The 13,660-nt window shown below is 39.2% G+C and overlaps 1 pseudogene; it reads right to left on the bottom strand.

Moving 5' to 3' along the window:
- Window positions 1–11,738: 11,738 nt before the first annotated feature.
- Window positions 11,739–12,025, bottom strand: LOC114676762 (small ribosomal subunit protein uS14 pseudogene; annotated as a pseudogene).
- Window positions 12,026–13,660: the final 1,635 nt, after the last annotated feature.

Genomic DNA, 13,660 nt, shown 5'->3' with positions numbered 1-13,660 from the left:
TAGTTCACACCTCATCAGCTACCTAACAACCTGTTACCAGTTAATTACACACCTTTAAAATGCATGTACAAGAGAAATTATTCAGAAATCAGTTTCTCTAAAGGGGAGGGTGGCAGACAAATACCAAATCAGAACAAGTTTCGTTTAACCATTTCGATGTTATAACCAACCACGAAGGGGAAAAATAAATTTTCTCAAGAATTAGAGTCACAAAAGTGCCATCTCTTAGTATTCTAGCCTCAAGGGTATCCCTGCCTACATTTACTCTAGGTAGGTAAATATTTGTTGAGGACCTCCTAGGAAATGGAGTCTCCTATATCCCTTTGTGAATTATTCCAATCTTTTTGGTCTCTCAGTAGCATACACTCACTGTTTATCACGTCAAAGTTCAATCTCGAGCTATTAGAGAATAATTACACCACAGAAGACAAAAGCTAAACGCTACTACTCTCGAGAAGTTTGGGCCAGGTGTGGTGGCTCGTGCCTGTGATCCCAGCACTGCGGGAGGCTGAGGTGGGAGGATTGCTTTAACCCAGGAGTTCAAGACCAACTTGCCTGGGCAACATAGCAAGATCCTGTCTCTATTTAAGAAAAAAAAAAAAAGAAGAAGTCTGAGCAGTGATGTTTTGAGATGACTGACTAGAGGCACAAAACACTCGGCTCCTCCACAAAGAACCAAAATAGTGAGTAGATATTCACACTTGGAACAGAACATCTAAGAGAGAAAGCTAGAATCTAACAAAGTGACAGGAAACAACCTGAGGCACTGAAGGAGCCAGAGGTAAAGTCGACAGCCCAGCCAGGATCAGCTGGGAGCTCAGAGAGGCTCCTCAGTGCAAGAAAAGGGGAAGTGCAAGATCCCCAGTGGTCTACATCCTTACCACAGATTTCCGTAATGCTAGCCATGGGAGAGTTCCTCAAGCCCTGCAGGCCCTGAGACTGGCATAGGAAGCTCCCTAGAGTCCATAAGACAGTTTTGCTCCAGAGAGGGAGCTCATAGTGGGTCTCACACCACCCTATCCCCTACCTCCCAGGCAGCTGCGGCATGACACCATTTTGAGAGCCCAACCTCCACCAGGTTACATCCCGTCCCAGCACCCCACAGCTCCTGCATCTCCACCTCCCTGGAGTCCCAGTGACATTTCCCCACATCCACCAGAAGGGCTACAGAACTGAGATGCCAGTTGGACCAGCAGAACAGCAGGGTCCCCAGCAATCTAGCCCATACAGTGTCCTGTATACTGGGGAGAGGGAGATGCAGCACACTAGGGAGGAGGGAGCCAAAGTGCTTATGTCCCACAGACTGAAATCCATCTACCTCAAGCTGTGGTCACAGAGAACAACCCTAACACTCTCCCCAGCAGCAGGGCTGCCATGCACTTGCATATGCCCGGAGTCCAGGCTATCCTTGCCAGCTGCTGCAGCCACTGCTCGTACTGGGAGCCAAAGTACATACTGTCCAGAGTCTGAACCCCACCTTCCTGGGATAGCTGCCACACATAGCACCCCTACCCCCAGCAGGGCTACTGCACACTTGCATATACCTTCAGGACGGGTTTTTGCTACCCACTGCCACTGCTGCTATCCCTGCCTAAGCACACTGCCCAAGGATTGGGGATCAACCCACACTGCTCACCACAGCCTGTGGCCATATGTAACATTGGAGAGCTTAAGGATAGGCCCACCCAGACTGGCACTACACCCCCCAGTTCCCAAACCTTCCACCTGGGGACCCAAGGGTTACCCCATCCTATCAGTCACGCACATGAAGACGCAAACCAACAGGGGGCCTATTAATAGCCCCAGAACACCTGCCACTGCTGGCACTCTATCATACCTTCCAGAGGCCTTGGGGGCCTGGCCTGCCCCGCCCACCAAAGCTGACGCTTATATGGACCAACAGGGCACCTGAAAACAGACCCATCCCATCAGTGCCCCAAGCACATCACCTGGGAGCCTGGGACCACACCACCCCAACAGTTGCCTCGGGCGCACATGCACACAAGCAAAGGGCCTAACAACAGGCCTAGAAAACCAGCAACCAGCAACCAAGCGTGCTGTCTGGAGGCCTGGGGATCTCCCTGCCTTATAACTACTGGCATCTGAGAACTTCTCATGGGGTCCTGAAGATGGGCCCGTCCAGCCTTCCATCACCACCACCACCAGCACACACCTGCATGTGCCACCTGGGGACCTAGGGAATAGCCTGCTTAGAACATCACAGACAAAAAAAGAAAAGGAAGGAAGGAAGGAAGGAAGGAAGGAAGGAAGGAAGGAAGGAAGGAAGGAGAAAGAAGAAAGAAAAAGAGAGAAAGAAAGAAAGGAGAAAGCAAGCAAGCAAGCAAGAAAGAAAAGAAAGAGAAAGGAAGGAAGGAAAGAAAGAAAGAAGGAAGGAAGGACGGAAGGAAGGAAGGAAACCAGGACAGCAAGTGCCACCTGGAAGCCTGAGGGTTGTCCTGTCCCCAGAAAAACCTCACCAGAGCTTCCATTTACAACCAGAGCCCAAGCTACTGAGAAAATCACAAACACCACTGACTGAGTTTACAGCTGAAGAAATCATATGAGACTACTACTGCACAAACCCACAATCAAACCAAAAGTGCCCTACCCAACCAACACCATACATTCACTTACAGGAAAGTCTTCCACATGTGTAAGTCAATCCAAAAATAAAAGAAGACACTGTTACACCTGTTGTGCAAATGTCAATGAAAGGAAATAGGAGGTCAGGCATGGTGGCTCACACCTGTAATCCCAGCACTTTGGGAAGCCAAGGTGGGTGGATCACTTGAGGTCAGGAGTTCAAGACCAGCCTGGCCAACATGACGAAACCCTGTCTGTACTAAAAATATAAAAAAATTATCTGAGTGTGGTGGTGGGCACCAGTAATCCCAACTACTGGGGAGGCTGAGGAAGGAGGGAAGGAGAATCACTTGAACCCAGGAGGCAGAGGTTGCAGTGAGCTGAGATCGCACCACTGCACTCCAACCTGGGCAACAAGAGCGAGACTCCATCTAAAAAACAAAACAACAACAACAACCACCAAAAAAAAAACAAAAAACAAAAAACAAAAAACAACAACAACAAAAAAGGAAAAGGAAACATGAAAATGAAAAAGCAAGGAATATAATAATTTTCCAACAACAGATTTCAAAAAAAAGTAATTTATGAAATTCCTGAGAAAGAATTAAAAATCACATTAAAGAAGCTCAGTGAGATACAGAAGAATGGAGATGAACAATACAAAGAAATCAAATCAGAAAAATAATTCACTATATATGAATGAGAAATTCACCAAAGAGATAGATATTATAAAAAAGAACTCAACAAATCCTGGAACTGAAGAAATCAATAAATACAATTTAAAAATATAATCAAGAGCTTCAATGATAGACTAGATCAAGCAGAAGAAACTTGAAAAACTTGAAGAGAGGTCTTTTGAAATAATCCAATCAGACAAAAAAAAATACGGGAGAATGAGGAAAGGCTATCTGATATATGGGACATCAAAAGTGACAAAATATCCAAATGTTTTGTGTCCCAGAAGGTGAGAAGAAGTTAATGTCATAGAAATGCCTATTTAACAAAATATTAGCTGAAAACTTCCCAAGTCTAGCAAGAGATTTAGACATCCAAATACAGGAAGCTCAAAGATCCCCAAATAGATACAATACAAAAAAGACTTTTTCCTGTCATATTGTAGCCAAACTGTTAAAAGTCAAAGACAAAGAATTTTAAAACAGCAAGAGAACAGTACCTAGTCACATAAAAGAGAATCCTCATCAGACTAACAATGGACTTCTCAGCAGAAAAATTACAGGCCCCAAAAGAGAGTGGAGTGATATATTCAAAGTGCTAAATGAAAAAATTGGCTACTCAAGAATACTATACCCAGCTAAATTATCCTTCATAAGTGAAGAAAAAAATAAAGACTTTCCCAGACAAGGAAAAGCTGAGGCAATTCATCTCTACCAGACCAGACCTACAAGAAAGTGCATAAAGTTCTGTACTTGGAAGCTAAAGGACCATATCTACTATCACGAAAACACATGAAAGGATAAAACTAATGAATAGAGAAAACACACACGAGAAAGAGAAAGGACTCAAATGTTACCACTACAGAAAATTACCAAACCATAAAGATAAAAAATAAGAGAGGAAGAAAATAACAAAGGATACACAAAACAACCAGAGAGCAATTAACAAAATGACAGAAATAAGTCCTCACATGTCAACAGTTACCTTGAATGTAAACAAATTAAAATTTCCACTTAAAAGATGTAGACTGGATGAATGGATAAGAGAACATGACTTAACTATGTCTTATTTACAAGAAACTTATTTCACGTGTGAAGTCATAGATAGACTGAAAGCAAAGGGATGGAAAAAAATATTCCACAAACGGAAACCAAAAATAAGCAGACGTAGCTATATTTATAGCATATAAAACAGACTTTAAGTCAAAAACAGTAAAAAGAGACAAAAAGTAATTATATAATGATAAAAATATCAATTCATTAAAAGGATATAAAAATCTTTTTTTTCTCTTTTTTTTAAATTTTGAGACACAACCTCTCTGTTGCTCTGTCACTCAAGCTAGAGGGCAATGGCACAATCATGGCTCACTCCAGCCTCAACCTCCTGGGCTCAAGCAATCCTCTCACCTCAGCCTCAGGCACATGCCCTGCACTTGGCTAATTTTTTAAAATTTTGTGTAAGATGGGATCTCACTATGTTACTGAGGCTAGTCTGTAACTCAGCCTTGAGTGATCCTCTTGCCTTGGCCTCCCAAAGCTCTGGGGTTACAGGTGTGAGCCACTGTGCCTGGGCAAGAGGATATAATAAGTCTAAATATATATGCGCCCAACACCAGAGCACCCAGAAATGTAAAACAAATATTATTAGCTCTAAAGTAAGGAATAGGCTACAATATAATAATGGTTGGGGACTTTAACACTCCATTCTCAGCAACTGATAGATTATCTACACAGAATATCAACAAAGGAATATTGGGTTTAAACTGCATATTTTAGATCAAATGGACCTAGCAGACATTTACAGAACATTTCATCCGACAGCTGCAGAGTACGCATTCATCAGCACGTGGAATATTCTCCAAGGTAGCCCGTATGTTAGAACACCAAACAAATCTCAACAAATGTTTAAAAATTGAAATTATATCATGTATCTTCTCTGACCACAATGAAATAAAACTAGAAATAAAAAGCAAAGAGGGTCTGTGGAAACTGTACAAATACATGAAATTAAAGAACATGCTCCTGAATGACCATTGCGTTAACGAAGAAATTAAGAAGCAAATCAGGCTGGGCATGGTAGCTAGCACCTGTAATCCCAGTACTTTGGGAGGTTGAGGTGGGCAGATCACTTGAGGCCAGGAGTTCAAGACCAGCCTGGCCAACATGGTGAAACCCTATCTCTACTAAAAATACAAAAATTAGCCAGATGTGGTGATACATGACTTTAGTTTCAGCTATTCTGGAGGCTGAGACATGAGAATTGTTTGAACCTGGTAGGCGGAGGTTGCAGTGAGCCGAGATTGTGCCATACCACTCCAGCCTAGGTAACAGAGTGAGACTGTCTCAAATAAGTAAGTAAGTAAATAAATAAATAAATAAAAGAAAAAGAAAGAAAAAGAAAGAAAAAGAAAGAAAGAAAGAAAGAAAGAAAGAAAGAAAGAAAGAAAGAAAGAAAGAAAAAAGAAAGAAAGAAAGGGAAAGAAAGAAATTAAGAAGGAAGCCAAAAATTTCTTAAAACAAGTGAAAATGGAAACACAGCATACTAAAACCTATGGTACTAAAAATATACAAAAAAGTCAAGAAACAAAAAGTGGGGTTTTTAAAAAGATTAATAATATTGGCAAACCACTGGCTAGACTAGCAAAGAAAGAAAGAAGACCCAAATAAAATTATAAATGAAAAGGAAGCATTACAACTGATAACCACAGAAATAGAGAAGATCATCGGAGACTATTATGAACAACTATACACTAACAAACTGCAAAACCTAGAGAAAATGGATAAACCCCTGGAAACATGCAAACTACTAAGATCGAATCAGGAAGAAATAGAAAACCTGAACAGATCAATAAAGTATAATGAGATTGAAAACAAATTAAAAAGTCTCCCAACAAAGAAAAGCCAAAAACATGACTTTACTGCATAATTCTACCAAACTAATAAAGAAGAACTAATATCAATTCTCCTCAAACTATTCTGGAAAAGAGGAGAGGTGGGCATTCTCCCTAACTCATTCTATAAAACCAGTATTACCTTGGTACCAAAGTCAAACAAAAACACAACACAAAAAGAAAATGACAGGTCAATAAGCTAATGAACATAGATCTAGAAATCCTCAACAAAATATTAGCAAACCAAATCTAGCAGCACCTCAAAAAGATAACATACAACAATCAAGTGGAATTTACCCCAGGATTGCAAGCATGGTTCTACATATGTAAGTCAGTAAATGTGATATATCACCTCAGGAGAACAAAAGACAAAAACTACATGATCATCTAATAGATGCAGTAAAAGCATTTGATAAAATTCAACATCCCTTCATGATAAACAACACTCAACAAACTAGGCACAGAAGGAACATACCTCAATATAATAAAGACCATCTATGACAAACCCACAGTTAACATACTGATGGAAAAAAGCTAAAACCCTTCCTCCTAAGAACTAAAACAAGTGAGGATGCCCACTTTTACCATTTCTATTCAACATACTACTAGGAGTCCTAGCTAGAGCAATCAAATAAGAGATAGAAATAAAAGGCATCCAAATAGAAAAAGAGGAAACCAAATTATCTCTGTTCACTGACAGCATAGTTCTATATCTAGAAAACCCTATAGACTCCTTCAAAAGACTCCTAGAGCCGATAAACAAATTCAGTGAAGTTTCAGAAAACAAAATCAACATACAAAAATCAGTAGCATTTCTATATACCAATAATGTCAATAATGAAGTAGCTGAAAAATAAATCAAGAAAGAAATCCCATGTACAATGACAACAAACAAACAAACAAAACAAAACAAAACAAAAATCCTAGTAATAAATTTAAACAAGGAGGTGAAAGATCTCTACAAGGAAAACTATAAAACGCTGGTGAAAGAAATTGCAGCGGTCACAAACAAATGTAAAGACATCCCATGCTCATGGATTGGAAGAATTAATATTGCAAAATGACTATACTACTAAAGCAATTCCTATCAAAATGCCAATGACATTCTTCACAGAAATAGAAAAAAAAATCCTAAAATTTGTATAGAACCAAAAAAGAGCCTAAATAGCCAAAGCAATTCTGAGCAAAACTAACCAAGCTGGAGGCACCACACTACCTGACTTTAAAGGCTATGGTAGACAAAACAGCATGATATTGGTATAAAAAGAGAAACACAGACCAACGGAACAAAATAGAGAACCCAGAAACAAACTTACATATTTACAGAGACATGATTTTAGACAAATGTGTGGAGAACATACACTGGGGAAAAGGACATCCTCTTCAATAAATGGTGCTGAGAAAACTGGATATTTATAAGCAGAAGAAAGAAATTAAACCCCTATCTCTCACCATATACAAAAATCAAATCAAGATGGATTGAGAACTTAAACAAAAGACCCCAAACTATAAAACATCTAGGAAAAAAACATACCGGGGAATACTCTAGGACTTTGGCCTAAGCCAGTATTTTATGGCTAAGACCCCAGAAAAATAAGCAACAAAACCAAAAATTAAGGAATGAAGTTATATTAAACTACAAACCTTCCACACAGCAAAAGAAACAAACAACAGAGCAAAGAGATAACCTATTCAATGGAAGAAAATATTTGCAAATTATTTATCTGACAAGGACTAATATCCAGAATATACAAGGAACTGAAACAACTCAACAGCAAAAACACAAACAACCCCATTTAAAAGTTGGGCAAGGATCTAAATAGACATTCCTCTAAGGAAGATCTACAAGTGGCCAACAGGTATAATAAAAATGCTCAAAATCACTAATTATCAGGGAAATGCTAATCAAAACCACAATATCATCTTACCCCAGTAAAAATGACTATTAAAAAATACAAAAAAAACCCAGATGTTGGTGACAATGCAGAGAAAAGAAAACTCTCATACACTGTTGGTGGGAATGTAAGTTAGTACAGCCATTATGGAAAATGGTATGAAGATTACTAAAAAAACTAAAAATAGAACTACCATATAATCCAGCTATCCCACTACTGGGTATTCATCCAAAAGAAAGGAAATCAGCATATCAAAGGGATACATACTTCCCCCATGTTTATTGCTGCACTATTCACAATAGCAAAGATAGGGAATCAACCTACGTGTCTACCAATGAATTAATGCATAAAGTAAATGTCATATTTACACAGTAGTATGCTATTCAGCCATAGAAAATAATGAAATAATGTCATCTGCAGCAACGTGGATGAAACTGGAGGTTAAATAAGCCTGACACAGAAAGATAAATATGGCCAGGCATGGTGACTCATGCCTGTAATCACAGCATTTTGGGAGGCCAAGGTGGGCTGATCGCTTGAGCCCATGAGTTTGAGACCAGCCTGGGCAACATGGTAAAACCCCATCTCTACGAAATAATACAAAAATTAGACAGGCATGATGGCACGTGCCTGTAGTCCCAGCTAGTCAGGAAGTAGAGATGGGAAGATCACATGAGCCCAGGGAATTGGAGGCTGCAGTGAGCTGTGATAGTGCTACTACACTCCAGCCTGGGCTACAGGGTGTGACCCTGTCTCAAAAGAAAAACAAAAACCAGAAAGACAAATATTATCGCATGTACTCATATGCTCATAAAAATGTTGATTTCATGGAGGTAGTGAGTAGAATGACAGTTATCAGAGGCTGGGAAGAATGTGGGAGTGTGTGTGGGGGGAAGTAAAGCAGAGTTGGTTAATGGGTACATACAGTTAGTTAGAATAAGTTCTAATATTCTCTAGTTATATAGGTGACTATATTTAACAATTACGTATTACACATTTCAAAATAGCTCAAAGTAAGGACTTGAAACATTCTCAACACATAAAAAAGGTAAAATGCTGATGGTGATGGATATCCTAAATATCCTGACTTGATCATTACACATTCTATTCATGTAACAAAATATCACATGTATCCCATAAATATATTCAAATATTACATATCAATAAAAACATTAAAAAGTAAAAATTTTAAAAAGACATCTGAACAGCTTCCTTGTGTGCTTTTTGTTCCACAATACATGTATGTCCTCTTTAGCTTTATTGTGAATATAAATCAGAAATTATAAGGCCAGATGCAGTGGCACGCATTTGTAAGCCCAACATTTTGGGAGACTGAGGTGGGAGGATCACTTGAGGCCAGAAGTTTGAGACCAGCCTGGGCAACAAAGCAAAACGTTGTCTCCACAAAAATAACTAACTAATTAAATAAAAAAGATCCAGGCATGGTGGCACATGCCTGTAGTCCCAGCTACTAAGGAGGCTGAGGTGGGAGGATCACTTTATCACAGAAGTTTAAGGCCACAGTGAGCTATGATTGTGCCGCTGCACTCCAGCCTGGGTGACAGAGTAAGACTCTTTCAAAACAAAAACAAAAACAAAACTATCTATATTGGATAGCAAACAAATTTGGGATGGAAACTGTTGAGTTTCTGTTATCTAGTCAATACACATAACCTCAATGAGGAATTTTGTTACGGCCTGGATATTTGTGTCCTCCCTTCCCAAATGGCTATGCAAAATTCTCACCTGAAATGTGATGGTGTTAGGAGGCAGGGTCTTTGGGATGTGACTGGGTCATGAAAATGGAGTTCTCATGAATGGGATTGTACCCTTATAAAAGAGGCCCCAGAGAACTCCCTGGCCTCATTTTCTCACTCCGTATCTTTGGTTAACTTCTGTTAAGCCAGGATAAATCATTACCTACATCACTGGGTTGCTTGCAGGCATAACTCACAGAAATTATTTCTATGCACTAAGTCTGTGGTAAATGTTAATCGTTATTATTTGTCATGGTATTTACGAATAGTGACCCATGACATTGGTTTGGTTGCCTGATGAAATCCATTTCCTATAGCATTTTAGTGTAACTTAAGATTTAAATTTTTAAAATCATAATATGCTAGGCACCTACTAAAGACTCTACTTCAAATCAGCCTATTTTGAAATTAGAAGTATATGCTGTTTAAAATCAATTAACTGCACAAATAGCTGTTTAAAGTAGATAAATTTCATTTGAATAATATTTATAAGTAATTATTTATATGATGTGTATCTGGATCATTTAGCATTAATTCATCGTTCAGCAACTCTTCAGTGGGAACTACAGTCAAAAGACACACACACACCTACATTCTATAGTTCATGAATTCTTCAGTCGTAGTTATTTGCCCCAAGACCTTCTTTAGTTAATTGATTAGGTAGAGGGTTTCATTGGCTCAGGCAGGGAGTGTGGATGTTGTTAAAATTCTTGTCTGGATATTGTGCACATCTCATAGAAAATGTTCTTAGTGACTAGTGAGTAATAACTATGCCCTACTTCATGAAGGTCCAATTCAGAGTGCTGTTCTACAGCCCTCTCCACCTCCACTGAGAAGTTTCCATTGGTGCATTGAAAAAATGAGTTCATTTACATGATACTGTATCAAGTTAAAAAGATTGGATTCTCTTATAGGTATATTGTTACTTTTTTTTAATACAGCAAAAGTAATACAAACATGTAAAACAAAAAATGTGGAGTACAAAATTTTATAGTCCCATCCCTCTAAGATGACCACTATATGTATATTTTTAAACAAAAAATGCACGATTTTAGATATGTTGTTCTGAAACAGCCCTTTATTGATGGAAATCTAGGGTGCTTCCAAGCTTACTATTACAATATTGAAAATGAACATCCTTGAACATATATCATCACATACTTGTGCAAGCATTTCACCCATTAAACATCTAAAAGTAGAAATACTGGTTTAAAGGATACCTGTATTTAAATCTTATTAAATAGCCTCCGAAAGAGTTTATCCTGCTCACTTATTCACAAAGCAGAAATGTGCCTATTCCTGCTACCTACTTACCTGCCCTGAATAGTACCACGCTTCTATTTCTTTACCACTCTCTTAGATGAAAAATGATAGGTCTTTTTATAAAAAGATTTGAGAGCATTATGGGATTGAGCATTTATTCATATGTTTTGTGTCATTTTAATTTCTTTCCCATTAATTATTGTTTACCCTTCACCCTGTCTCACCCCCATTTCCTGGTTGTATCTTTGGGCAAATCAACTTCTCTGATACTTTCATTGTCTCTGCAGAGTCGAAACGAGGTACATCCTAAACCTGTGCGTTTTCATGGGTCTTTTTCTCTCGTATCTGATTTCATCTCTATCCCACTTTGTAATGTATTGTTAAAAGGTAATTTTTGAAATAAAGGTAAAATCATGACTCTCATACAGAGAAAAAATGAACATGTGTGAAAGATTTTACTTATTTGATAAGGGAAGCAGGCAAATGTTATACAGGATCAAAGAAAAAGTCAAAAGGTACCGATTTATATGGAATAAAGGAATGGAAAAAGGCAAAAGTATTTTTTTCCTGAGAGGGGAGATAAGTTCACTGAAACCCTATCAGACAAGACAGAATGTGTAGTCTATCCATTAACAAAGAGTTGTAAAATAGCTCAGAGACTTTTGTTTGTTTGTTTTTTCAAATGTTTATTTTATGTACAAAGAACTATCATGGTTTTTCATTGAGTAGATGCCTTGGATAATCCTTTGAAGGAAGATCATTTAGTCCAACTTAATGAAACCAATATCCTTCGCGTACTGACGGAAACACTGGCGGCACAATTGAGGCCATATTTCCGGATCAGACCGTGCCGGTTTGAACACACGCGGCAAGAGCGAGAACCCTGGCCGAATTTTCGCGGGTGGCTCCAGTACAGCTGCTGGTGACCCATCTTGCTCTCAGAAGTGCAACGAGGTAAAAGGAAGGAACTAGCTCAGAGATTATAAAGGCTAGAATCTGACTGGCTGGGCACAGTGGCTCACAACTGTAATCCCAGCACTCTGGGAGGCTGAGGTGGGAGGATCGGTTGAGGCCAGGAGTTAATGACCAGCCTGGGCAACAGAGAGAGGCCCCAAATCTACAAAACAAATAAACAAACACTTAGCTGGGCATAGTGGCACATCCCTGTAGTCCTAGGGGAGGTGAGGAGGGAGGATCACTTGAGCCCAAGAGTTCAAGCTGCAGTAAGTGATGATCATGCCACTTCACTTCAGTCTGGGCAACAGAGCAAAGCCCTGTCTCTAAGAAAAATTAAAAAGGCTACATTAGGTAACACAAGGCATGTTGTGTGTAGATAATCCATAATTTTCCATTGAAACACAATTTTTTGTATAGTCTCTCCTCTTTTAATAAAAAATAATCTCAAAAGATTATTCTTGATCACAAAGAGTCACATGGTTACAGTCTCGCCAATGCACCACAATGTAGCAGTTTCTCATTGCCCAAAGTATCACCCGAAGTTCTTTGTATAATGACCAAGAAAATTAAGAAGCGCAGACACCAAGGGTGAAGTTGGAGCAAAAGTTTAATAAGCGAAAGAAGAAAGCTCTCCACTGCAGAGAGGGGACCCGAAAGAGGATTGCTGTTTTCACAGTTGAATACAAAGGCTTTTATAAGAAACCGATGAGGGCTGGGCATTTTATTTCCGTAAGGCACAAATTTCTGGTAACCCCGTTGCATCCTCCTAGTGCGCATGCGGGCCTTTAGCTTGAATTACTCCATATTGCTTTGTTCCCTTCACTGTGCATGTGTCAGGAGACGAAATTTTCCATTGCAGGAATGTTTGGGCAAGTCACCTGTGTAGCCTGTCTTATCTGTGCATCGGTGGGCACGTCTTAGGCAAGCCCCCTGTGCAAGTTCCCTTATCTGTGCCTGCAGCTTGATTTTTCAGGCTGTACTTTTGTTTGAAAGAATTCAACCAGGGACCCACCCTAACTGCTGCCTAACTGGTTTCTCCCTTCCTCCACTCTCAACATTGGCAGATCTGGCCTGATTATATATACAGGTGTAGCAAGCAAATTCCTTTACCATAGAGACCTAAAATTTGCTTTGCTGGAAGTTTTTATAAGTAATCTCAGAATGGGCTTTTAAAACCTCTCATTATTTACTATCCTGGGGCTAAGAAACCAAGGTAAGAACTCATCATCAGATTTCCTTGCAGTTCCTGTAAATGAGACGAATTGCTTTCTTCTCCAGGTCCCCAAAAGATGCTAAGACTTTTGGACCTGCCAGAAAGTGACCTTCTGTACCTACCTGGAAGGCAGGGAAACCTATAAGTCAGGTACCAGGTGAGCTTACCCAACAGGACATTGCATGCATTGGTTTCACGAGGTTTACAACCTTAGTTACTTAAAAGAACATGGTCATATTTGGTAAAATGGCATCATTCTCAAATATGACAACTGGATATGCACATGCAAAAGAATAAAGATGAACTTCTTCCTCAAACCATACACAAAAATTAACTAAAAATGGATCAGAATCCTAAATGTAAGAGCTAAAACAATAAAATTTTTGGAATGAAATGTAGGGTATAAATCTTTGTGACCTTGGGTTAG

The sequence above is a fragment of the Macaca mulatta genome, chromosome 3, assembly GCF_049350105.2.
Source record: "Macaca mulatta isolate MMU2019108-1 chromosome 3, T2T-MMU8v2.0, whole genome shotgun sequence".
Lineage (NCBI taxonomy): Eukaryota > Metazoa > Chordata > Mammalia > Primates > Cercopithecidae > Macaca > Macaca mulatta.
Note: the sequence above shows the minus strand (reverse complement) of the source record. Positions and strands in the feature narration are given on the sequence as shown.